Source organism: Capra hircus, chromosome 14 (assembly GCF_001704415.2).
Source record: "Capra hircus breed San Clemente chromosome 14, ASM170441v1, whole genome shotgun sequence".
NCBI classification, from domain to species: domain Eukaryota; kingdom Metazoa; phylum Chordata; class Mammalia; order Artiodactyla; family Bovidae; genus Capra; species Capra hircus.
In genome coordinates this window covers 66,163,065-66,190,733 of record NC_030821.1, presented here as the reverse complement: position 1 = coordinate 66,190,733, position 27,669 = coordinate 66,163,065, and positions in this window count along the sequence as shown.

The following is a 27,669-nucleotide window of genomic DNA, read 5'->3' as shown; positions in this document are numbered from 1 at the left end:
TATAGGGCTTCCCTGGTGGCTCAGATGGTAAAGAGTCTGCCTGCAGCGTGGGAGACCAGGGTTCAATCCCTGGTTCGGGAAGATCCCCTGGAGAAGGAAATGGCAACCCACTCCAGTATTCTTGCCTGGAAAATCCCATGGCTGGAGGATTCTGGCAAGCTACAGTCCATAGGGTCAGACAGAGTCGGACACGACTGAGCGACGTCACTACTACTTACAAAGTCATTCTGAAATACTGGTTATATTCCCTGAGCTGTACACTACACCATTGTATCACTGACATTTTTTTAAATTTTTATTTATTCAGCTACTTATTTATTTTTGTCTGTGCTGGCTCTTCATTGCTGCCTGCGCTTTTCTCTAGTTTCGGAGAATGGGGACTACTCTCTTGTGGTGCTTGGGTTTTGCAAGTTGTGGAGCACGGGCTCTGAAGCACAGGCTTATTAGTTGTGGCTTAGCTGCTCCACGGCTTATGGGATATTCCTGGATCAGGGATTAACCCGTGTCCCGTGCACCGGCAGACAGATTCTCGACCACTGAGTCACCAGGAAAGCCCCTTGTATCCTATTTTAGACCTAGTAGTTTGTGCCTCTTAATCCTCTTCCTGTATCTTGCCCCTCCCTCCACCCTTATTCCCACTGGTGACCACTAGTTTGTTCCATCCACCAGACTGTTTCTGTTTTATTCAGTTAAGTTCAGTCGCTCAGTCGTGTCCAACTCTTTGTGACCCCACGAATCGCAGCATGCCAGGCCTCCCTGTCTATCACCAACTCCAGGAGTTTACCCAAACTCACGTCCATCAAGTCAGTGATGCCATCCAGGCATCTCATCCTCTGTCGTCCCCTTCTCCTCCTGCCTCCAATCCCTCCCAGCATCAAGGTCTTTTCCAATGAGTCAACTCTTTGCATGAGGTGGCCAGAGTACTGGAGTTTCAGCTTCAGCATCAGTCCTTCCAAGGAACACCCAAGAATGATCTCCTTTAGGATGGACTAGTTGGATCTCCTTGCAGTCCAAGGGACTCTCAAGAGTTTTCTCCAACACCACAGTTCAAAAGCATCAATTCTTCGGCACTCAGCTTTCTTCAAAGTCCATTCTCACATCCATACATGACCACAGGAAAAACCATAGCCTTGTCTAGATGGACCTTTGTTGGCAAAGTAATGTTTCTGCTTTTGAATATGCTATCTAGGCTGGTCATAACTTTCCTGCCAAGGAGTAAGCATCTTTTAATTACATGGCTGCAATCACCATATGCAGTGATTTTGGAGGCCCCCAAAATAAAGTCTGACACTGTTTCCACTGTTTCCCCATCTATTTCCCATGAAGTGATGGGGCTAGATGCCATGATCTTCATTTTCTGAATGTTGAGCTTTAAGCCAACTTTTTCACTCTCCTCCTTCACCTTCATCAAGGGGCTTTTTAGTTCCTCTTCACTTTCTGCCCTAAGGGTGGTGTCATCTGTATATGTGAGGTTATTGATATTTCTCTCAGCAATCTTGATTCCAGCTTGTGCTTCTTCCAGCCCAGCGTTTCTCATGATGTACTCTGCATATAAGTTAAATAAGCAGGGTGACAATATACAGCTTTGATGTACTCCTTTTCCTATTTGGAACCAGTCTGTTGTTCCATGTCCAGTTCTAACTGTTGCTTCCTAACCCGCGTACAGGTTTCTTAAGAAGCAGGTTAGGTGGTCTGGTATTCCCATCTCTTTCAGAATTTTCCACAGCTTATTGTGATCCACACAGTCAAAGGCTTTGGCATAGTCAATAAAGCAGAAATAGATGTTTTTCTGGAACTCTCTTGCTTTTTCGATGATCCAGCGGATGTTGACAATTTGATCTCTGGTTCCTTTGCCTTTTCTAAAACCAGCTTGAACATCTGAAAGTTCAAGGTTCACGTATTGCTGAAGCCTGGCTTGGAGAATTTTGAGCATTACTTTACTAGCGCATGAGGTGAGCGCAATTGTGTGGAAGTTTGAGCATTCTTTGGCATTGCCTTTCTTTGGGATTGGAATGAAAACTGACCTTTTCCAGTCCCGTGGGCACTGTTGAGTTTTCCAAATTTGCTGGCATATTGAGTGCACTTTCACAGCATCATCTTTCAGGATTTGAAATAGCTCAACTGGAATTCCATCACTTCCACTAGCTTTGTTCATATTGATGCTTTTTTTAAGGCCCACTTGACTTCACATTCCAAGATGTCTGGCTCTAGATGAGTGATCACACCATCGTGATGATCCAGGTTGTGAAGATCTTTTTTGTACAGTTCTTCTGTGTATTCTTGCCACCTCTTAATATTTCTGCCTCTGTTAGGTCCATACCATTTCTGTCCTTTATCGAGCCCATCTTTGCTTGAAATATTCCCTTGGTATCTCTAATTTTCTTGAAGAGATCTCTGGTCTTTCCCATTCTGTTGTTTTCCTCTATTTCTTTGCATTGATCGCTGAGGAAGGCTTTCTTATCTCTCCTTGCTATTCTTTGGAACTCTGCATTCAGATGCTTATATCTTTCCTTTTCTCCTTTGCTTTTTACTTCTCTTCTTTTCACAGCTATTTGTAAGGCCTCCTCAGACAGCCATTTTGCTTTTTTGTGTTTCTGTTCCATGGGGATGGTCTTGATCCCTGTCTCCTTGATCCTTGATCTCTGTTTTATTATGTTCATTTATTTGTTTTTTAGATTTTCGTGAAAACATGCAGTATCTGTCTTTCTCTGTCTGACTTATTTTACTTAGCACAAGACCTTCCTGTCCATCCATGTTGTTCCAAATTTCATTCTTTTTTATGTCTGAGTGGTAATATTCCATTGTATATTCCACTGTATATATGCCATATCTTCTTAAAGCTAAGTTACACATTCAGAGTTTAGGGTCATTACAAAGGGCTGGACTTTGTAATTGCTGAATTGTGGCTCTAAATGCAGCCTTTAGACTGTCAACTGACCAAATGTGAGTTAGGCAGAAGCCTGCAGGATTTATCACTCACAGGTGAGGGGAGACCATCACCCCACCTTCAATGAAGTTTAAAGGTAAGAACAACAGTGGAAGTGCATTTTGATTGAAGGGCACCATTGCATTTACGCGGCACACCAGTTACATTCAGCACCACCAACCACGTGGGATTATGTCCTCATTTTGTAGATGGGAAAATAAAGGCCAGAGAGGTTAAATGACAGCTGGGAATCAGATTCTGATTTCTCTGTCTTTCCTTATGCCTTACTATTTTTGGTTATTATGCCAAAAGGGAAAAAGGTTAACTAAAGGTTAGAAATAAGGAAGAAATAGATTTCCAAAGAGAAAAGGTAAATTTCCTCTAACACGTGATTTTAGATATTGCTTATATTTTTAAGGCACTTTGACAAAGTCCACTATTAAAAAAGGTAGAGGTGATTTTTTTTTCTTTTTTAAAAAGCTAGGGATATTTTGTTTCATACCAATCTGCATGAACCACACAAGGGTATATTTTTTCCTCTGCTTCCACAGTCTCCCAGGAGAGCATAGACCCCTGAGTCCTTTTCCATCTTGAGGGTATATTGTTCTTTGTGAAAACTTGAGCTTATAAATCAGATATGAAGAGCTGAGTCTTTGCTCTGTAAAATTATTCACTGTGGGTTTTATCTGTTTACAAATAGCAGGGGTACCAATTGCATTTTGAATTTCATTTAATTTACAGAACTTAGGATATAAGAAAGAGTTCAGGAACATATCAACTTCCAGAACTTCAGGGTCTGCTTGTAATCTATTTCATACAATTTCCCATTGATGATAATCTCTGGATGGATGGATAATAGGGGTGATGAATGAGGCTCAGACACACTAACAGTAATAATTACCTGTGTAGGATAGTTATTCCTCCTGTGGATCTTTCTTTGTTACTAACACAAAACACTTCTGATGCTTCTGGTCATCAAATGGGTGAAGCTTCTTCCCCACATCAAGCAATTCTCCTCAATGCCAGCTGGGTGTCTACAATTTAACTCAATTTGGACATGGTTTACCCAGAGAAAGTGTCAGATCCCACAAGTTGAGGGCTGAGTCCCACAAGACTACTCCACCTGACTTCAGATGCCAATGGCAAGTAGTAGGTCCCTGAGTTACCCATGTCTTCTGTTCCACTTGGATAAAAATCAGAAGTTCCCACAATCTCCCCCTCTCTCAGATTCCATTAATTTGTTATGTTGCTCACAGAACTCAAGGAAATACGTTTATCAGCTTATTAAAGGAACTGCCATCTCTGTTGAGTTGAGGTCTATTAGCTTTCAGGTGCATGGATGTGCTCACCAACCTGAAAGGTCTTGAAATTTTTGTGATATACATACATATATATATATATATATATATATATATATATAGAGAGAGAGAGAGAGAGAGAGAGAGAGAGACATCATCACATAGACACAATCGATCACTAACTCCATTTTTCAGTCCTTTTCCCTTCTCAAGGGAATGGGGGACAGGGCTAAAATTCCAAGCCTCTAATCATGGCTTAGTCTTTCTGGTGACCAGCCCTCATCCAGGAGCCATAAGGACCCACCCAGAGTCATCTCATTAGAACAAAAGATGCTCTTATTACCCAGGAAATTCCAAGGGCTTCAGAAGCTCTGTGCCAGCAACCAGGGAAGAAGACCTGCATCTATTTGCTCTTATCTCATATTTCATGGTATCCTGACTCATTGAGAAAGATCCTGATGCTGGGAATGATTGAAAGCAAAAGGAGAAGGGAGCAGCAGAGGATGAGATGGTTAGATAGCATCACTGACTCAATGGACACGAATTTAAGCAAACTCCAGGAGATAGTGGAGGATGGAGGAAGCCTGGCGTGCTGCAGTCCATGGGTCACAAAGAGTCGAACACAACTTATCAACTGAACAACAACATGGTATCCTTCTTGAAAACCAATTGTGTCAGGCACCTGGAATCCTTACAGGAACCATGAATAGTTCTCATTCCACAGAAAAAAATCAGGAAGAAAGAGGCTGTGACTTGTCTTAGACAAGGAACTCACCCTCACTCTGTCTACCCGATCATGCTGCCTCTTGTGAGTCCTCAGTGCATTCAAGTCAAAGGTTGGCTGGCCCAGGGAAGAGCAGATGATGACGAGGGATGAAGGTCAGGGGCAGGGAATGTCCTCTGTTTGCAAGCTGTGTGACCAAAGCCCATACCATCACACCCAAAGTCAGCATCCGCAAGCCCAGCTCTGTCCTACCTCCTTTTTTTAAAATCAAATTTTTTTTTTTTGGTAATATGGTCCTGCTGCCGCTGCTGCTCCTGCTAAGTTGCTTCAGTCTTGTCTGACTCTGTGCGACCCCATAGACGGCAGCCCACCAGGCTCTCCCGTCCCTGGGATTCTCCAGGCAAGAACACCAGAGTGGGTTGCCATTTTCTTCTCCAATGCATGAAAGTGAAAAGTGAAAGTGAAGTTCTCAGTCATGTCCTACTCTTAGCGACCCCATGGACTGCAGCCTAGCAGGCTCCTCCATCCATGGGATTTTCCAGGCAAGAGTACTGGAGTGGGGTGCCATTGCCTTCTCCAGGTAACACGGTCTAATTTATTGTTTTTTTTTGTCTTCACAGAACTGTTTTTTTTGCATACTATTTAAGAATCTTTAATGTCTTCTTTTTATAGTTCTATTGCTTTACCTTTCACATTTAGAGCCACAGTCTATCTGGAGTTGATTTTCATGTCTGGTTAGAATTTTGTCTCTTACAAAATGAGACAAAGCACATTGGATGATGAAGCACCATTTGTTGAAAAGACCATTCTTCTGCTCATCACACACCAAGTGCCATCACCTCCTTTTAAGATGTGTAATTGGGTCAGCCGATCTCCTCTCCCTCCGCACTCCAAATTGAAGTTGTTAATGCACTAGAAAGGCAATTGAGCTAAAATTAGTCTAGATTCATTCTCCAAAGGCCATCTTTCCCCCTCCTTGCAGAGAAAGGATTTGCATAATTTTATCCTGAGAGGAAATCATCACTCAGCCTTTTAAAAAATGAACCTCTTTAAATACATAGTTTTGCCCTCTTCAGTCACCTTTCACAAGCTGCCTGGCAGTTCTGCTTTATGATCTTTGTTCTCATTTCAACATTGGTAATAATCCCAACAAAATGGGGAGGCAGGCAAAGCAGGAAAGGGCGGGGAAGCTGGGAGTGTAAGAGCAAAAGAAAAGCAATGGGAACCTCGCTGGTGGTCCAGTGGCTAAGACTCCATACTCCCAATGCAGGGAAGCTGAGTTCCTTCAGGGAACTAGATCCCACATGCTGCAGCTAAGAATTCACATGCTGCAACTGAGATCCAGCTCAGCCAAATAAATCAATAAATATTAGAAAAAAGAAATGCAAGGGCCTGTCCCTGAAAGGCTGAACCCCACTGCTTCATCATCCAACTGAAATCGACAGGGGCCCCAAATTGTCTTTTAAAGTGATAAAACTATGCAGGCAGGACTCATGCAACATAAGATACCCCAGACCCACTGTCAGATGGGGCAGGCCCCTTTGTTTCTTTCAACTGTGAACTTTTCCATGTGGAAAACGGGAGTTATAATTCAGAAGCTGCTCGAGAGATTCCAGTGGGTCATTGTTTTTGTTTTGGGGGGGAGTTTGTTTGTTTTAGGGCCACATGAGCTTGGGGAGTGGTTATGAAAGCATGATGGTGGTTCCAAGCACAGGTTCTCCTATCTTGGGTTGTACTCCCTGGCTTATTTGCTGGTTGAGTTTCTCAGTGTGTTACTAGGTCATCATTTTCTCATTTGTTGTACCTTAAACCTTGCTTTAACTGGGACTGGATTTCCATGTGAGCCAGAGGACAGATTTCCATGTGGTCCTCGAATGAGAAGACTCCTGGAGAAGTTCCTCTGCCTGGAGCAGGAATGCAGATACAGTCTATATGTAGGGAGTTTATATTCTATTTTTTTGCCCCCAGCCTGTGTGTGTCCAATTGTAGGAGCTGAGTGTTTCTCAGGCCAGTAGGCCTCTCAGGTACTCTGGGGGTGATTGCCTGGCGTGGACCCCTCTTGTCCAGGCGCTTGCCCTGTGCTTAGGCTCCAGTCCCTGTGTCCTGGTCAGTACTATGTGACTGCTCGTGCACCTGACTGGCCATGGATGATTTAATTTTTCTAGAGGTGAATACCTGACCCTGCTGGGCTAATTAAATTTCTTCCCTAGAATTTGGAAGAAAGGGACCGAGACTGGGGTTTGTGGGTCTGGAAGCAACGATGGTGAAGGCCAGTGACCGGCTGCTGAACCCCCAACCATGTGACACACACAGCTGTTGCTCCTTCCTTAAGTATTTGATGGGTTTCACCAGTGACACCATCTGGTTGGGTGGGGACATTTTATATTATGAATGCAATTTGTTTGATAGACATAGCAGTATTTGAGTCATTCATTTTTCCCTTGTTAGTTTTGGTAAGCTGTGTTTTTCAAAGAACTGGTTCAGGTACTGATGTTATTGGCATAAAGATGTTAGTAATATTACCTTAGTGGGTACATGGAGAAGGCAATGGCACCCCACTCCAGAACTCTTGCCTGGAAAATCCCATGGATGGAGGAGCCTGGTAGGCTGCAGTCCATGGGGTCACTGAGGGTCAGACACGACTGAGTCACTTCACTTTCACTTTTCACTTTCATGCATTGGAGAAGGAAATGACAGCCCACTCCAGTGCTCTTGCCTGGAGAATCCCAGGGACGGGAGAGCCTGGTGGGCTGCCGTCTATGGGGTCGCACAGAGTCGGACACGACTGAAGTGACTTAGCAGCAGCAGCAGCAGCAGTGCGTACATGCTCAGTCATGTCCCCCTCTTTGCAACTCCATTTTCTGTAGTCTGCCAGGTTCCTCTGTCCATGGAATTCTCCAGCCAAGAATACTGGAATGGGTTGCCATTTCCTTCTCTAGGGGATCTTCCTGACCCAGGAATTGAAACTGCCTCTCCTGCACTGGCAGATGAATTCTCTACCACTTGTGCCACCTCAGAAGGGGATAATATTGCCTTATTGTCCTCCTAACATCTGGGGTTATATCTCCTCTTTAATTCCTAATATTAGCAATTTTGTTTTCTCTGTTTTTTCCTTATTATTTTGGGCTTTGTTAACATTTCTCGTGCTTGTTTTCCATTGTCGTTATTTCACAGATTTCTGATCTTTGTTATTTTCCTTCCTTGATTGCTTTTCTTTTTCTGATTTTTTAAGATAATTTAAATCATTAAGAAATTGGTCTATTTTAAACTCTTCTCCTTTTACTTATCGAGATATAGTTGTCACATAACATTATGGAAGTTGATTTGATGCCCTTTATATACAGCAATATAATTAGTGCTATAGCATTAACTAAGCCTTCTATCACATCACATAATTATTATTTCTTTTTTTGGTATGAACAATTAAGATCTAGTCTCTTAGCAACTTCAAAGTTTATAATAACTTTTGTTAACTACAATAACTATGGTGTGCATTATATCTCCATGGCTTATTTATCCACTAATTGCCAGTTTGTGCTCTTAACATCTCTCCCGTTCTCACCGCCCCACCCGCCTGCAACCAGCCCTTGGTAACCATCATTCTACTCTGTTTTTACATGTTTAGCTTTTTATTTTTCACTTATAAACTATATCATATAGTGTTTGTCTTTCTCTGTCTGACATCTCACTCAGCATGATGCCCTCCAGGTCCATGCATGTCATCTCAAGAAGTAGGATTTTCTTCCTTCTCATGATTGCATAATATCCCATTGCATATATATATGTATATAAATATACACATCCATCATATTTTCTTTATCCATTTATCTGTTGACAGACATGTTGCTTGCATATCTTAGCTATTATATATAATTGCATATAATATTATATTGGATATAATAGTGCAAATGTCTTTCCAATACCCTGTTCTCATTTTCTTTGGATATATACTAGAAGCCAGATTGCTGGATCCTATGGTTGATCTATTGTTAATTGTTTGAAGAACCTTCATACTGTTCACTGGTTCACTTTCATTAGTTCACAATGGCTGAACCAATGTACATCCCCACCAACGGTGGATTGGAGTTCCGTTTTCTCCACATCTTTGCCAACACTTGTCTCTTGTCTTTTATTTTAATGCTTTTTTAAAATAAATGGGAATGTGCATTTTATTTATTTATTGGCTGCACCATGTAGCATGTGGGATCTTAGTTCCCTGATCAGGGATAACACCTGTGCCCCGTGCATTGGGAGTGCAGATTCTTACCCCTGGGCCACCAGGGGACAGGTGTGAGGTGACATCTCATTGCGGTTTTGATTTGTATCTTCCTGGTGATTAGTGATGTACCTGTTGCTCATTTGGATACCTTCTTTGGGAAAATGTCCATTTAGGTCCATTTTAAAATCAGATTTTTAAAAATTAGATTTTATTTTGAGATAGCTGTCTATTCACCTACAGTTTTTATTTGCTGTTGTTATTGAGTTGTACGAGATCTTTATATATTTGGATATTAACCCTTAGTAGATATTTTCAATATTTTCAAATATTCTCTCCCACTCAGTAGTTTGCCATTTCACTTTGTTGATTTTATTTACTTTTTTTGCTCTGCAAAGGTTTTTAATCTGATGTAGTCCCACTTGTTGACTTTGTATTTTGTTGCTTGTGCTTTTGTGTCATATCCAAAAGCCACTGCCAAGACCAATGTCAAGGAACTTGTTTTCTTCTAAGAGCTTTATGATATCAGGTCTTATGTTTAAGCCTTTAATTCACCTTGAGTCAGTTTTCTTTTCTCTAATATTAGTGTCTAATATTGTGTATTTCTGTCTATATACTCTTTTAGCTAGGTCATGCATTTTGATGTGTTGTATTTTTATCATTCAGTTAGAAATATTTTCTAATTTTGCTACTGACACATGATTGTTTAGCAGTGTTTTTTGTTTTGTTTTGGCTGCGCTGTTGAGCATGTGGAGCTTGCCTGACCGGAGACTGGACTCGTGCCCCCTGCAGTGGAAGCAAGGAGTCTTAACCCCTGGGCCACCAGGGAAGTCCTAGCAGTGGGTTCTCATTGCCAAGTACTTGGATGAGCTTTTAGAAGACTTTTTAGTAATTTCAATTTTGATTCCACTTTGGCCAAGAATATACCCTGTAAGATTTTAAACTTTCATGTACATTAAGATTTATCTTATGGACATACATATAGAGAAGGCGATGGCACCCCACTCCAGTACTCTTGCCTGGAAAATCCCATGGATGGAGGAGCCTGGTAGGCCGCAGTCCATGGAGTCACGAAGAGTCGGACACGACTGAGCAACTTCACTTTCACTTTTCACTTTCATGCACTGGAGAAGGAAATGGCAACCCACTCTGATGCTCTTGCCTGGAGAATTCCAGGGACAGGAGAGCCTGGTGGGCTGCCGTCTATGGGGTCGCACTGAGTCGGACACGACTGAAGCGACTTTGCAGCAGCAGCAGCATGGTCCGTCTTGGTAAATATTCCTTGTACATCTGAAAAGAGTGGGTATTCTGCTGTAATCAGCAGGTTTTAAATTCTGTAAATGTTAGTTCAAGTTGGTTGATAGAGCTAATAGTAGTTGATAAGTCTATCAACTATTGAAAGTTAAAAAAAAACATTAAAATTGTGTTAAAATATCCAACTATGATTGTGGATTTCTCCCTTATTTTTTTTTAGTTGTGATCAGTTTTTAATTCAAGTATTTTAAACCTTCGTGATTAGGTACATACCCATTCAGGATTGTAATGTCTTAATGAATTGATACTTTCATTATTTAGAAGTGTCCCCTTTTATCTCTGGCAATAATTCTTTATCTTGACATCTGTTTTGTTACCAGTATATCCACACCAGCTCTCTCATGCTTAGTTTTTTCATGGTGTATCTTTTTCTATTCTTTTGTTTTCAAATTACCAGTGCTCTTGTACTTAAAATACATATCTTATAAGATGGCATATAATTGCATCTTGCTTTTTAAACCCAGTTTGACAATAGTTGTTCGATTGCTTAGACATATCAACTCTTTGCAACCCCATGGACTGCAGCACCCCAGGCTTCCCTGCCCTTCACCATCTCCTGGAGCTTGCTCAAATTCATGTCCTTTGAGTCAGTGATGCCATCCAAACATCTCATTCTCTGTCATGATTCCCTTCTCCTCTTGCCTTCAATCTTTCCCAGCATCAGGGTCTTTTCCAATGAGTCAGCTCTTCGCATCAGGTGGCCAAAGTATTGGAGTTTCAGCTTCAGCATCAGTCCTTCCAATATATTTGCAGGGTTGATTTCCTTTAGAATTGGCTGGTTGGATCTCCTTGTAGTCCAAGGGACTCTCAAGAGTCTTCACCAACACCACAGTTCAAAAGCATCAGTTTTTTCATTCTCAGCCTTCTTTATGGTGCAACTCTCACATCTGTTCGTGACTACTGGAAAAACCATAGCTTAGACTATCCAGACCTTTGTCAGCAAAGCAATGTCTCTGCTTTTTAATACTCTGGCTAGATTTGTCATAGCTTTTGTTCCAAGGCAAAGCGTCTGCTTCCAACGCAGGAGACCGGGGTTCAACTCTTGGGTTGGGAAGATCCCCTGGAGAAGGAAATGGCAACCGACTCCAGTACTCTCGCCTGGAAAATCCCATGGACAGAGGAGCCTGGTAGGCTACAGTACATGGGGTCGAAAGGAGTTGGACACGACTGAGTGATTTCACTTTCTTTCGATTTCACTTTCTTCCAAGGAGCAAGTGTCTTTTAATTTCATGGCTGCAGTCTCCATCTGCAGTGATTCTGAAGTCCAAGAAAATAAAGTCTATCACTGTTTCCATTGTTTCCCCATCCTTTTGCCATGAAGTAATGGGACTGGATACCATGATCTTAGCTTTTTGAATGTTGAATTTTAAGCCAGCTTTTTCATTCTCATCTTTCACCTTCATCAGGAGGCTCTTTAGTTCCTCTTCAGTTTCTGCCATAAGGGTGTTGCATGCGTATCTGAAGTTATTGATATTTCTGCATATCTGAGGTTATTGATATTTCTCCCAGCAACCTTGATTCCAGCTTGTGCTTCATCCAGCCTAGCATTTGTCATGAGGTACTGTGCATATAAGTTAAATAAGCAGAGTGACAATATACAGCCTTGACATATATCAAAATATACAGTTTGACAATACCTGCCTTTTAATTGGAGTGTCGAACCCAGTTTAACTTATTTATATGACTGGACTTCAGTCTGACATTTTGCTATTTGCTTCTTCTTTCTTGTATTTGCTTTTGTCCCTCTGTTGGAACAATACTAAATTAAGTTAAGGGCAGAAAGAAAGTGAAAGTGTTAGTCGCTCAGTTGTGTCTGACTCTTTGAGACCCCATGGACTACAGCCCGTCAGGCTCTTCTGTCCATGGAATTCTCCAGGCAAGAATACTGGAGTGGGTTGCCATTCCCTTCTCCAGGGGATCTTCCTGACCCAGGGATCAAACCCAGGTTTCCTACATTGCAAGAGCTATTCGGGAAGATCACCTTATCAAATCAGGGATTGAAATTATTGGAAGCCTCCGTCCTTGGGAGGGATATTTCATTTCCCATTTACTGTTGCTTCTAGGATGCCTTCCTGTTTCCCAACTAAAATCTCTGCATAATTTTCAAAGCTCCTCCTCTTTGAAGGATGGTGAACCCATTTTATTTCCCTCTAGTCCTATGAGAATCCCAAGAAGTTCTACTTTCATGCTCAGCTTTGTTGTTGTGTTGTGCTTAGTCACTCAGTTGTGTCTGACTTTTTGTGATCCCATGGACTATAGCCCACCAGGCTCCTCTGTCCATGGGGATTCTCCAGGCAAGAACACTGGAGTGGGTTGCCATGCCCTCCTCCAGGGGATCTTCCCAATCCAGAGATTGAGCCCAGATCTCCCTAATTGCAAGCAGACTCTTTACCATCTGAGCCACCAGGGAAGCTCAAGAATACTGGAGTGGGTAGCTTATCTCTTTTCCAGGGTATCTTCCCAACCCAGGAACTGAACCAGGGTCTCCTGCATTGGAGGCGGATTCCTAACCAGCTGAGTCGGATTCCTAACCAGCTGAGTCACCCTGGAAGCCTTGGAATCAACAGTTGAACTTAGTAGTAAAGGAGTTCCAGGTTCTGTTGTCACTTCCCCTGGTTTTGCTGGATCTTAATCTTGTAAATTATCTTTACCTTCGTAGCTCTTTGATTCCTTCAAATAACCACTGTTTGGTGTAGGTTTTCTTGTGGTGCTCAGTGGGATGGTTGGTCCTAGTCATTGATGATAGCAAAACTCACCATTAATATTTGTAGAAAAGCCAACTCAGAAATGTCAAGGCCTTATCTGGAAAATCTAAGCTATATAACGTATTGCTATAAGATTTGGGTGAGTCATTGCCCTGCCCTGAGATCTGGGTTCCACTACTGGCCAAACACTCAGAAACTTCTGTACTTCATGTGTTTTGGGGGCCTGGCAGGAGCTCACCTTGAAAAGGAATTGTTGTTGTTTAATAATTTTTTCCTTTCTATGGAATGAAACTGCTTCATCAGTCATCATGTAATTAAGTTTCTGAGGCAATTAACAATTTTTATTATCTGGAAGGGTCAGTTCATTTGATTTAATCAAAGTGTGGAGGGACAGCAAAACTTAATTCTGTTCTGTACCTATAGTGCTCCACAAATATTACTAGTTTCAATTTATTTTTGCATAATAAAGATTTACCCAAACCTCTAGTGACATTTTCAGGACATAATTTTAAGTGTCATCTGTTTTCTCATCAATTTGTTATGTTTTTGTTGTTTTCTTATAGTTGATTGATTTATAAGTGTTTGGTTTAAGGATACTTACACTGGAAATATACAAGTAATTAAGTAATTTTTTGTTTCAATCATCCCACTTGAACTATTTATCACTTTATAGATAGAAACTTAGGTTCTTTTTTAATTGAAAGGTGGGGGAGGGATGCATTACATAAGAAATCAATCAGTGAAAATGGAGCTCGGAAACAGAATGGAAGGGGAGCAGCTGGCTGGGAGGGTGAAGGAAGAGATTTTAAGAGACTTTGAGGTTCCCAACAGAAAAAAGCTTAAGAGTTCTCATCACAAGGGAAAAATATTCTGTACTTGTGTGAGGTGATGGATGTTAGCTAGACTTATTGTGTGATCACTATGCAATATAATCAAGTATCAAATCATTATGTTGCATACCTGAAACTAACATACCTCAATTTTAATAAAAGAGAGAGAGAGGGAAAAAAAAAAAAAGCAAAACAGGGCTTCGCTGGTAGTCCAGTGAGTTAAGAATTCACCTGCGAATGCAGGGAACGCAAGTTTGATCCTTTGGGAAGATCCCACATGCCCCAGGGCAGCTAAGTCTGTGTGCTGAAACTACTGAAGGCCCCTCACGCAGAACCTGTGCTCCACAAGGCAGCGCACTGAAATGAAGAGAAACTCCCGCTCAACACAACTGGAGAAAGCCTGCATGCAGCAACGGAGCTGCAGCACAGCCAAAACAAAACAAAACAAACAAAAACAAAGCAAAACAAAAAAGAGACTTTGGGGACAAAACGTGTCATGGAAAATGCAATGGGCTGGGAGTTCGGAGACCTGAGTTCTAGTCTCTGGGCTTCTCTTGAACATCTGTGAAGCTTTGGGCAGGTCATTTCTGCCAATAGGAAACTCAAGAGGGTGAGACTCGGGAGGAGAACAGGTCTTAACAAGGTGGAGTGTCTCTTTCCTCAGCTAACTCTGAGAAGGATGCCCAAACAGTTGGTATTTCATGCCTTCTGTGTGTGCACCCTAAAATCAATCTGCCAGTAACTCCCTATCTCTGGTCTTTGGTTTCATATTTGTAGAAATAAGGAAATTGAAACCAATCATCTTTAAAGCCTTTTCTAGACCCTAAAACTTAAAAGATTTTAGAAGAGATTTTCAGGTTTAACTCAGTTTTAGGGGCTCTGGGCACCTGATGAAACTGATGCACAATTTCATGAGCTTGTGTGCATTTGTATAGATGTGCATTTTTCTGAGGAGAGGGTTCTTAATGCTGTTATTCAATTGGAGATATTCCATGAGTGTGAAATATCAAGAAACAAATAGATAATAATTAATCATACTAATTCATTTAATTACAATAATCTAACAAGTGACTTACTATCTTTTATGTATTCACATGAATATGTAGATGAATACAATTTAGTTACTAAATCATCAACAACATTGTATTGTTTCTCCTGGAATGTGTTGAATTGGGTCAGTGTTAGAAATTCTGGCATCTAGTCCTATCTGTGGTGCTTGGCTGTGACTCTGACCCTCAATTTCCTCAAATGGGAAATAGCCTTAAATATGTCTCACTTACTCCTTAGGGATGACAACTCAGTTGATAAACATAACACTATACATTAGGCACCTTGCTAAGTACAAGTGATTCAGCCATGACACTGACAACCTGTTCCCATGGAACATAAAGACCATTTGAGCTATGGATGTGATTTTCCTGGGGTAAATATGCTACCGTGTGGGACTGAGAAGTAGGAAATATCAAAAATCCTGTTATCCACCTCAGATTAGAACCTGAACAGATGTCTTCATTTCTCCTCCTTTTCTTCTCTCTGTTTTAAACTGAACCAAGGAAATAAAGAAGCATTTAGACAAACCATGGGTATACCATGGGACTTCCCTTGTGGCTCAGCTAGTAAAGAATCTACCTGCAATGCGGGAGACCTGGGTTTTATCCTTGGGTTGGGAAGATCCCCTGGAGAAGGGAAAGGCTACCCACTCCAGTATTCTGGCCTGGAGAATTCCATGGACTGCTTCCTGAATAAAGAAAAGTAACTGAAATGGTAACTGTGGGATTTCTCTAAAAGACAGCAAAGGGAGTTCTGCAAATTGATCTCTGGGCTTTTTGGAGATGGACTTCCTGGAGACTTCTGGCAACAGAAAAGGGTTGAGAGCAAATGGTCGTACTTCCCACTCCAGATGATAGAATGAGCATTGGGGGAAAGTGCCCTCATTTCAAAAACACATAGAAATAATAAAACTATTTTAAAACATTTACATATAATTAATGAAAATTAAAAAGTATAATTATATGTATAATTGAATCAATGTACTGTACACCAGAAACTAACACATTGTAAATCAACTATACTTTGATTTCTAAAAACATGAATTTTTTAAAATGTGAAAAGGTAAAATTTTTAAAAAGAGTAAAATTATGTAATAGTATGCTAAAATAAGGTAGAGAAATATTAAACACATCAGATACCAGGAAACAATGGAGGACTGGCCTCCAAGTTTTGAGCATATGTACTTTGGTGTTTTTTAAATGATAAAATGATGTTATGACTTATTTTATACAAATATGAAAACTAACAAGTTATTTCTTACATCAGATAATTGTGTAGCAAGGTTAATATATCATAAGAGTGTTAAGGTACATGACTTCAGAATATTCTTGGGAAATTTCCAAAATACGTTGGCTGTCTAACATAAAACCAAGCTCTTTATTGAAGATATCTGTTGATTTACTTGATTGGCAGTGCCAAGGAATTCAGTGTATATTAAAAACAAAGAGAAAGTAGTTAGAGGATAGGTACCTTTGAAACTGAAATTCTTTATCAGCAAGGGTGGAAGAGCACTGGGTTTCCACAAGCCTTTCAGGTGATTCTCAGGCACATGAAATTTGAGAACCACCAGGATTGAGCATTCTCCTGATGGACATCCTGGGAGGGCTTCTGATTTCTGACAACTCACTATTAACGTCTTCCTTCCTGCAAATACTTGGAATTTGACTCACCTAATTTTGCCCACTTTTGTCAGCACCTGAAGTGGGTTATATATCAGAGAATTAAGTAAACACATTTATTCTAGACTTTCTTGGAGTATGGGGACCATGAATTAGAATTCCATGTGTGTGTGTGTTTTTACAAAATCATACCCAAAATTCATGATCTGCACTCTCCAATTCTGCTTATTTTGTTTTTAATTTCCCTATTCTAAACTCCTTATTTGTACTACTTTTAAAATTTTTAACTGGAGGATAATTGCTTGACACTGTTGTGTTGGTTTCTGCCATAAAACAACATGAATCAGTCACCTCCCTCCTACCCACCCCTATCCCACCCCTCTAGGTCATCACAGAGCACCAAGCTGAGCTCCCCAGGGACAATGTCTTAATCTAGAAGAATGAAATTACAATGATATTGAGTTTCAGGTACCCACAAGGCAGGTGTGAGTGGGACAGGAGGGGCTGAGTTAAGATGTGATGTCCAGGGAGCTAGGTGACTTCCAGCAGTCACCTTGTTCCATGAGGGTATTGCGTGCTTGTGAAGCAGATCTAGTCCATGGGAACATGAGTCACTCTTGTCTTCCCTCAGCCTCAGTCCTCAAGGAGTGGAGGTTCTTCCGTCTTGAGTGTGTCTGCCTATGTGTGCTAAATTATTTCTTTGTTCCAAGACAAAGCTTGAGATGAAATATGTCATAAATGTACATGGAGGGAATGAGACCCATCTGCTCTGTTCTTAAGAGGGTTTATTTTCAGCCTCTTCAGTGCATGCCCCACAGAAGCTCTTTAGAGAAGATCTTTTCTCCTTGCTAGCTTGAGTGTTTACTGTCTGGTTTTTCTGAGCCCAGTTTCCTGGCTGAAGGACTTTTGTCAGTTTTAAAGTGTTTGTTTTTCTCTTTGGTAAAAGGAGAAAAAAAATGTGAATTTCTCTGTCAGTAGTGGAGAAGTAGTTGGAAGCTTTGCTTTTCAATCCTAGCAGACTTGTCTCATTGCAGTCCCAGTTGTTCAGTTACTAAGTCATGTCTGACTCTTTGTGACCCCATGGACTGTGGCACACCAGGCTTCCCTGTCCTTCATATCAGGTGGCTTGAGTGTTGGAGCTTCAGCATTAGGCCTTCCCGTGAATATTCAGGATTGATTTCCCTAAGGATTGACTAGTTTGATCTCCTTGCTGTCCAAGGAACTCTTGAGAGTCTTCTCCAGCACCACCATTTGAAAGCATCAATTCTTTGGCACTCAGCCTTCTTTATGGTCTCACATCTGTACATGACTACTGGAAAAACCATGTGTGTGTGTGTGCGCACATGCACACGTGCAAATTCAGTCATGTCTGACCCTGAGACCCCATGGACTGTAGCCCACCAGGCTCTGCTGTCCATGGGATTTTCTAGGCAAGAACACACTGGAGTGGGTTGCCATTCCCTTCTCCAGGGGATCTTCCTGACATAGGGATTCAACCCGCGTCTCTTGCATCTCCTTCATCAGCAAGCAAGGTCTTTACCACTAGCGCCACCTGGGGAGCCCCATTTGACTATACGGACCTTTGGCTCAGTGCCAGAGCCCAGACCTAATAGGGGTGGGTAGAAGGTTGTCTGGGAGCCTGTAGGATCACTGCATACTCTACCTCTCAGACTCAGTCTCAGGTTATAAACTACCTTATTCATCAGCAGCCAACTCCAAGCACTGAGATGATGGTGGTGACCAGGAAATGCCTTGTGGATACGTGAATGAATAAATGAATGAACAAACACATTTCTAATTTTCTAGTTGAACTGGTTTCTATGTTTCCTGGTACCTGAAGCAAAAAGTCAATCCCTTGGTCGCTAGTTGCAAATATATAAACAGTGACCTACTGTATATAGAGCAGTTCCACATCCACTGTTTGTGATTGATGTCCCAGGGGGCACTCTGAAACTTGGGGGAAATGTGCTTTCCAACTCCACTCGTTGGATGAAGAGCCTGAGTCCTGGGAACATTTAAGAACATACGTTCAGACTGTACCTGAATCGAGACCAAAGATCCATCTCTTTAGAATCTTCCCCTCAGTTAGGTGGGCAATAGATTAATTGTATCTTCAGCCATACTTGCTCAAAAGGTGAGAAATGCTGCTGAAATGGAGAGCATGACTTTGAATCCCGGTTTCGTCAGTGAATGTATTTGGTAACAGGACAGGGAAGGAACAGAATAATGTAGTCTGTGTTTTGGGAGAATTCAGATAAATACTTAGATTCATTATCATTGAGAAGGGGAAAGTCACGGAACAGAAGCTCCTTAAAAACTGCAGCACCAGCACTGGATAATCCAAAGGTCATCCAGGGTAAATTTGGAACATATTTTTCATTTTCCTTACTCATTGTTCTACGTCAGTTAAAAAATACAACTTTGCCTCCCAGAGTATACACCCCATCTGGAGAAAATGAGCACATTTTAAACCACTTAAAAAAATAGGTTTTATTATTTAAATCACTGGCCTTTTCTTATTCCTTTTGTTTAACTATAATTTAGGTGTTTTTTTTTTTTTCCCCTGAATCCCATGCTACAGATGTTTATTGTTGAAAGTTGGGGAAAAAACCATAGAAGCAGAAAGAACATACAATTCACCAGCAGTCCCAACACTGAGAGCAGTACTTTGAAACTGAGGGTAAGCATCAATTAGATCCATTAAATTTGTAACCTGTCCCATGGCCACCCTAGTCACTGCCTCTGTCCACGTATCTGTTCCTGCCCCACAGCTGGAGATGAAATGAGGATGGGTGAACTGTCCTAGGTCTGGTTTAAGGTTTTATTTAAAAGCTTCTGGGGCTGAGTAAGTGAATATGACTTTTTAGGAGGCTGAGTTCCTATAAATCAAACTGGGTTGAAAGAGTCCTGACCTTGGGGTTGTTACTGTTACTGTCATTACATTTCTACACATCAGAATGATAGGACCTGAAGAATCTCAGTACACAGAAGTGCATAAGTCACACGACAAGTACACGTTGACCCCAGAGCCAGATAAAGTGTGTCTGGATCATAGGAGAGGCCCAAGCCAAGTGCACCGGGGTTTGGCAGAAGGAGAGGCAGCAGGACAAGAATGAGCAGAGCATGATGTACTTTCGAGGCCGCTTATTTTAAGAACTGACATCAATGCAAATTGACTTCTACTTCGTGGCCTCTGTGGCTGCCTCTACACGCCTGGATCCTAACTGCTAAGACTCCAGCTGAGTCTTAGGAAGTAAAGAGCCACTGGGGGTTTCCTAAAAGCCCCAGGTGGACCCTTAGGAGTTGTAAGTGGTTCTGGTGAAGGAGCTCAGGAAAGCCGTAAAAATGATTCACCACCATCTGAATCATGGTGTTTTATTGAAAATCACTTGGCTTAGACTTAGCAGGACATTTCATTAAATCATCATAAACATCACAAAGACTGATACAGGCAGAAAATTAGACAATTCTTTAGGGAGAACTTAGTCTATATCTAGTATACTAAAATGTAATTATGTCACCAGCAGAGATTCTCTCTACTATATATTAGAAGGAGTGAAAACAGTGTCAAAAACGCCACCACATCCGCTGACCTTCTAATAGCTACTCGTGACATCGTCCACATTTGTAGCTCTACTGCTGTGGAAAGCTGCTGGATTTCTAGAGCCATGGTTAAGAGTTCCCTGACAAACTCCAGGTTTGGAATAAAACAGCGCCAGACTTCCCAGCAAAGTCCCTATGTTCTACATGTGTGGTGACACCTCTAATTGTAGGTTTAAAAAAGTGGGAATAAGGAGAGAAGGTGCTTTAGAACCAAACAGAACTTCGCTATAATTAACTTTGGAGCCTTAATTTTTTGACGTGTAAACTGCAAGTGTTCATACCCCCGTGCAGAAAGCATTGCTATTGTTCACCAACGTCTAGTTCTCCTGTTTCTGAGCACAGGGTCCTTGTTGTTCAGTCGCTAAGTCACATCCGACTCTTTGCAACCCCATGGACTGCAGCACACCAGACTCCTCTGTCCAGTACCATCTGCTGGAGTTTGCTCAAATCCAGGTGTGCTAGTGCTAAAGAACCCGCCTGCCAATGCAGGAGACATAAGACACCTGGGTTCAATCCCTGGATCAGGAAGATCCCCTGAAATTCCATGTTCAGGGAAGCCTGGTGGGCTACAGTCCCTGGATCACAAAGAGTTGGATATGACTGAACGATTGAGCCACATTGTTTTGTCAGTGTTGACATGGAGAAGAAAGTATTTTATTTTATTTACTTTTTGGTCATGCCACGTGGCATGTGGGATCTTAGTTCCCAGACCAGGGATCAAACTCACATCCCCTGCACTGGAAGTGCAGTGCCTTAACCAATGAACCACCAGTGAAGTCCCAGTATTTTAGACCCTTTATGATCCCCTTTATAAACCCAAAGAGTCGGACACAACTTAGCGACTGAACAACAACATAATCTTCTACCTCTGTCCCTGGAGAGGACCACTACCCAAATGCCCAAACACAGACAATCCTATAAGATCTTACATATCGGAAAGATAAGATTCAGAGGTGCTGAGTAACTCATTCAAGGTCACGCAGCTCCTGTCTATGCCCAAGTTTCATGTGCTATTATTATCTGAGTCTCCAAAACCCATTTTTCTTTCCACTAGTAAAACAATTCAGTGAAAAATAGAGTGCTTCTTTCTCAGATTGCCCTTTTTGAACTATGGAAAGCCAAGACACAGGTTTTCTCCAGATTTGGAAGAAACTACTGCTATGTTAAAGGAAAGCTGAACATAAGAGGCTTATTTGAAAATTCCTGAGGCAGAAATGTAAAAGGAAATGGCAGAGTCCTTTCATAGCCAGCTGCAAACACACCTCATCTACTATGCTTGAAAGGGCTTTAATGAGTCAGGGTAGGATGGAATGGATCTTACCTTTTTCCCTGAGATAATTGTTGCTTGAGAGACTGAACGACAAATGGAAACATCTTGTTCTAGAAAGAAAAGTATCTGTGGAGCCTCCTTCTTTCCATACACTCATATAATCACCCCATCAGCTTTCAAATCTCTGTTGAAATGGTTTTCAAATTGAGCTGAATTAAAATACCAGGGTACTGCTCAGTGTGGTAGACAGAATAGTGCTTCTGTCTGCAAAAAAAAAAAAAAAAAAAAGCCCAGCCATAATCCCTAGAACCCATGAATATGTTACTTCACTTGGCAGTAGGGTATTTCAATGGAGACAAACTTGGGCAAACTCCCGGAATAGTAGGAGAGAGGGAGGCATGGCATGCTGCAGTCCACGGGGTCCCAAAGAGTATCAACAACAACAGGGACTTTGCTGATGTGATTAACTGAAGGACTTGGGGTAGGGAGATTATCTAGGATTATTGGGTGGGTCAGATGTAATCACACAGGTCCTTGAAAGCAAGAAAATTTCTTTCTACAAAAGAAATGCACAGAGGGATGTAAACTTGCTGGCTTTGAAGATGGAAGAAGGGGCCACAAATCAAGGAATGCAGCCTCTAGAACAGCAATCCCCAACCTTTTTGACAACAAGGACCAGTTTCATGAAAGACAGTTCTTCCACGGATGGGATGGAGGGGGATGGCTCAGGTGGCAACAGCAGTGATGGGGAGTGATGGGTAACAGCAGATGAAGCTTCCTTCCTTCGCTAGCTATTGCTCACCTGCTGCTGTGCGACCTGGTTCCTAACAGTCACCTGACCCATACAGGTCCACAGCTTGGGGGTTTTGGAACCCTTACTCTGCTAAGTTGCTAAGTTGCTAAGTTGCTTCAGTTGTGTCCGACTCTGTGCGATCCCATAGACGGCAGCCCACCAGGCTCCTCTGTCCCTGGGATTCTGCAGGCAAGAACACTGGAGTAGGTTGCCATTTCCTTCTCCAATGCGTGAAAGTGAAGTCACTCAGTCATGTCCATACCCCATGCAGCTGGATTTAGAAAAGGCAGAGAAACCAGAGATCAAATTGTCAACATCCACTGGATCATGGAAAAAGCAAGAGAGCTCCAGAAAAACATCTACTTCTGCTTTATTGACTATGCCAAATTCTTTGACAGTGTGGATCACAATAAACTGTGAAAAATTCTGAAAGTGATGGGAATACCAGACCACCTGACCTGCCTCTTGAGAAACCTCTATGCAGGTCAGGAAGCAACAGTTAGAACTGGACATGGAACAAAAGACAGGTTCCAAATTGGGAAAAGATTACATCAAGGCTGTATATTGTCACCCTGCTTATTTAACTTACAAGCAGAGTACATCATGTGAAATGCTGGGCTGGATGAAGCACAAGCTGGAATCAAGATTGCCGAGAGAAATATCAATAACCTCAGATATGTACATGATACCACCCTTAAGGTAGAAAGTGAAGAGGAGCTAAAAAGCCTCTTGATGGAAGTGAAAGAGGAGAGCGAAAAAGTTGGCTTAAAACTCAACATTCAGAAAGCTAAGATCATGGCATCTGATCCCATCACTTCATGGCAAATAGATAGGGAAACAATGGAAACAGTAACAGATTTTATTTGGGCGGAGGCTCCAAAATAACTGCAGATGGTGACTGCAGAAATTAAAAGACACTTTCTTCTTTTGTAGAAAAACTATGACCAATCTAGACAGTATATTAAAAAGCAGAGACATTACTTTGCCAACAAAGGTCCATCTAGTCAAAGCTATGGTTTTTCCAGTAGTCATGTATGGATGTGAGAGTTGGACTGTGAAGAAAGCTGAGTGCTGAAGAATTGATGCTTTTGAACTGTGGTGTTGGAGAAGACTCTTGAGAGTCCCTTGGACTGCAAGGAGATCCAACCAGTCCATTCTGAAGGAGATCAGCCCTGGGATTTCTTTGGAGGGAATGATGCTGAAACAAACTCCAATACTTTGGCCACCTGATGCGAAAAACAGACTCATTGGAAAAGACCCTTATGCTGGGAAAGTTTGAAGGCAGGAGGAGAAGGGGATGACAGAATGAGATGGTTGGATGGCATCACCAACTCAATGGACATGATTTTGAGCAAGTTCCGGGAGTTGGTGATAGATAGGGAAGCCTGGAATGCTGCAATCCACGGGGTCACAAAGAGTCGAACATGACTGAGCTACTGAACTGAGCCCCTAGGCCTCCAGGAGGGAAGGTAGTTCTGCTGACATCTTGCATTTAGCTCAGTGGACTAAATCTGATGGACTTCTGACCTACAAAACTGTATGATAAATTTGTGCTGTTTTAATCCACTGGGTTTTTTGTAATCTATTACAGAATGATCTCTGTTCGTTTCCAAGGCAAACCATTCAATATCACAGTAATCCAAGCCTATGCCCCAACCAGTAATGCTGAAGAAGCTGAAGTTGAATGGTTCTATGAAGACCTACAAGACCTTTTAGAACTAACACCTAAAAAAGATGTCCTTTTCATTATAGGGGACTGGAATGCAAAAGTAGGAAGTCAAGAAACACCTGGAGTAACAGGCAAATTTGGCCTTAGAATACGGAATGAAGCAGGGCAAAGACTAGTAGAGTTTGGCCAAGAAAATGCACTGGTCATAGCAAACACCCTCTTCCAACAACACAAGAGAAGCCTCTACACATGGACAGCACCAGATGGTCAACACCAAAATCAGATCGATTATATTCTTTGCAGCCAAAGATGGGCTCGATAAAGGACAGAAATGGTATGGACCTAACAGAAGCAGAAGATATTAAGAAGAGGTGACAAGAATACACAGAAGAACTATACAAAAAGATCTTCGCAGCCCAGATAATCATGATGGTGTGATCACTCACCCAGAACCAGACATCCTGGAATATGAAGTCAAGTGGGCCTTAGAAAGCATCACTACAAACAAAGCTAGTGGAGGTGATGGAATTCCAGTGGAGCTACTTCAAATCCTGGAAGATGATGCTGTGAAAGTGCTGCACTCAATATGCCAGCAAATTTGGAAAACTTAGCAGTGGCCACAGGACTGGAAAAGGTCAGTTTTCATTCCAATCCCAAAGAAAGGCAATGCCAAAGAATGCTCAAACTACCACACAATTGCTCTCATCTCACAGGCTAGTAAAGTAATGCTCAAAATTCTCCAAGCCAGGCTTCAGCAATATGTGAACCGTGAACTCCCTGATGTTCAAGCTGGTTTTAGAAAAGGCAGAGGAACCAGAAATCAAATTGCCAACATCCGCTAGATCATGGAAAAAGCAAGAAGTTTCCAGAAAAACATCTATTTCTACTTTATTGACTATGCCAAAGCCTTTGACTGTGTGGGTCACAATAAACTGTGGAAAATTCTGAAAGAGATGGGAATACCAGACCACCTGACCTGCCTCTTGAGAAATCTATATGCAGGTCAGGAAGCAACAGTTAGAAATGGACATGGAACAACAGACTGGTTCCAAATAGGAAAATGAGTACATCCAGGCTGTATATTGTCAACCTGCTTATTTAACTTACAAGCAGAGTACATCATGAGAAACGCTGGGCTGGAAGAAGCACAAGCTGGAATCAAGATTGCTGGGAGAAATATCAATAACCTCAGATATGCAGATGACACCACCCTTATGGCAGAAAGTGAAGAGGAGCTAAAAAGCCTCTTGATGAAAGTGAAAGAGGAGAGTGAAAAAATTGGCTTAAGGCTCAACATTCAGAAAACGAAGATCATGGCATCTGGTCCCATCACTTCATGGGAAAATAGTTGGGGAGACAGTGGAAACAGTGTCAGACTTTATTTTGGGGGGCTCCAAAATCACTGCAGATGGTGACTGCAGCCATGAAATTAAAAGACACTTGCTCTTTGGAAGAAAAGTTATGACCAACCTAGATAGCATATTCAAAAGCAGAGACATTACTTTGCCAACAAAGGTCCGTCTAGTCAAGGCTATGGTATTTCCTATGGTCATGTATGTATGTGAGAGTTGGACTGTTAAGAAAGCTGAATGCCGAAGAATTGATGCTTTTGAACTGTGGTGTTGGAGAAGACTCTTGAGAGTCCCATGGACTGCAAGGACATCCAACCAGTCCATTCTGAAGGAGATCAGCCCTGGGATTTCTTTGGAGGGAATGATGCTGAAGCTGAAACTCCAGTACTTTGGCCACCTCATGTGAAGAGGTGACTCATTGGAAAAGACTCTAATGCTGGGAGGGATTGGGGGCAGGAGGAGAAGGGGATGACAAAGGATGAGATGGCTGGATGGCATCACTGACTCGATGGACGTGAATCTGAGTAAACTCCGGGAGTTGGTGATGGACAGGGAGGCCTGGCATGCTGGATTCATGGGGTCACAGAGAGTTGGACATGACTGAGCGACTGAACTGAACTGACTGATTACAGAATCAATACAAAAGAAATACACTTGGGAATATTATGGTTGAAAGTTTTTCAGTGCATGTGCCAGAACATTTCTAAAACATAAGTGATCATCTTTCCTCACTTCCAGGTCCTGTTAGACCCCACATCCTGCTGGTTCCACCTGTAGAGATAATATTTATGACACTAGCTACTATCCTTCGAGGACTGGCTTCATGCCAGGCATGTGCTAGACATGTTATATACCTTTTCTCTGATCTTCACAATTCTTGCCAAGTAGGTAATCATTGTTTTATATCAGATGAGAGAACTCAATGAGACTCAGAGATCAAGTGACCTGCCAAGCTAGAGAGGATGCAGTCAGGATTCAAGCCTTCCTGTCCGCCTTTGCAGTTATCTTGGGTGCCAGAGATAGGGGTGGTGGTTGGGGAACTTCACCAGTGTTCCAGAATCTGGCTCTTCCTGTCCATCCCCATGGCCATGGCCTTGACACTGGTCCTCCCACCAGGGTTTTGGCTCATGTCATGTGTCACGTGTCATGTGCTCAGGCATGTCTGACTCTTTGCTGCGACCCCATGTACTGTAGTCTGCCAGCCTCCTCTGTCAATGGAATTTTCCAGGCAAGAATACTGGAGTGAGTTGCTATTTCCTCCTCCAGGGGATCTTCCCCACCCAGGGGTCGAACCCGTGTGTGTCTCCTGCATCGCAGGCAAATTCCTTTCCCACTGAGCCATCAAGAAAGCCGAGAGTTTTGGTTACTGCTTCCTGAAAGGTCCCCTGGCCTCTGGATCTCATCTTCATCAGTCCATCAGGAACTGCAGGGAGAGCAACTTCTCTAATACATTGACTGGTTCTTGTCACTTCTCTGTTTAGACTCTTCCAGGGGTCCCCACTTTCTGCTGCAAAAAGTCCAAACATTCAAAGCTTTTCATAGTCAGATTCTGAGTTCAATCCATCTTGCTCCATGATACAGACCCATCAATACCTGTTTTTCACTGAAATATGCCATGGTCTTTTCATCACCATATATGTGAACCTCCTTATAACACAGACAAAGGAAGTATAGATCAGAGATGTGAAGTAGATGCCTTAGGTCACACAGCCTGTATGAAGCAGAGTTAATACCAGACCCCCAACTCCCTATTAGACCACCCTGGAGCCATTAAGTGATCATCTCAGATCCCTTCTCTTTTCTTCTTTGCCACAATTGCTAAGTGAAAATAACCATTCTCTCTTGTGGGAAGGATGACCTCTGATCTGTTCTCCACAAGAAATAAAAATCTAGTCATTCTTTTCCACTTAAAAATCCTCACTATCCACTGCCTTTAAAGTGAAGACTGAAGCCTTTAAGGATGTGGCCCCTACATGACTTTTCAGCTCCATCTCAGGACCCTCTGCTTCTCACTTGGTACCCACTATCTTTTGCTTCCTCCCACCTCAGGGCCTTTGCACATGCTACTTTCCTCTGCTAGCGAGTTCTTCCTCTCCATCTTTCTTCCTGACTGCCAGACTGGCTATGGGTCCTTGTTGAGATGCTCTTTCTGATCCCAGTACTTTGTTCCTATTAAATCTGTCAGTCTGTATTTATCTGGTTTTATGTAATTATTTGATTAATATCTTCTGTCTAGCAAACCCTATGCTCCTTTAGAGAAGATTTACTTTATCTAGAAGATTGTGTACTTTTGAGTCCCA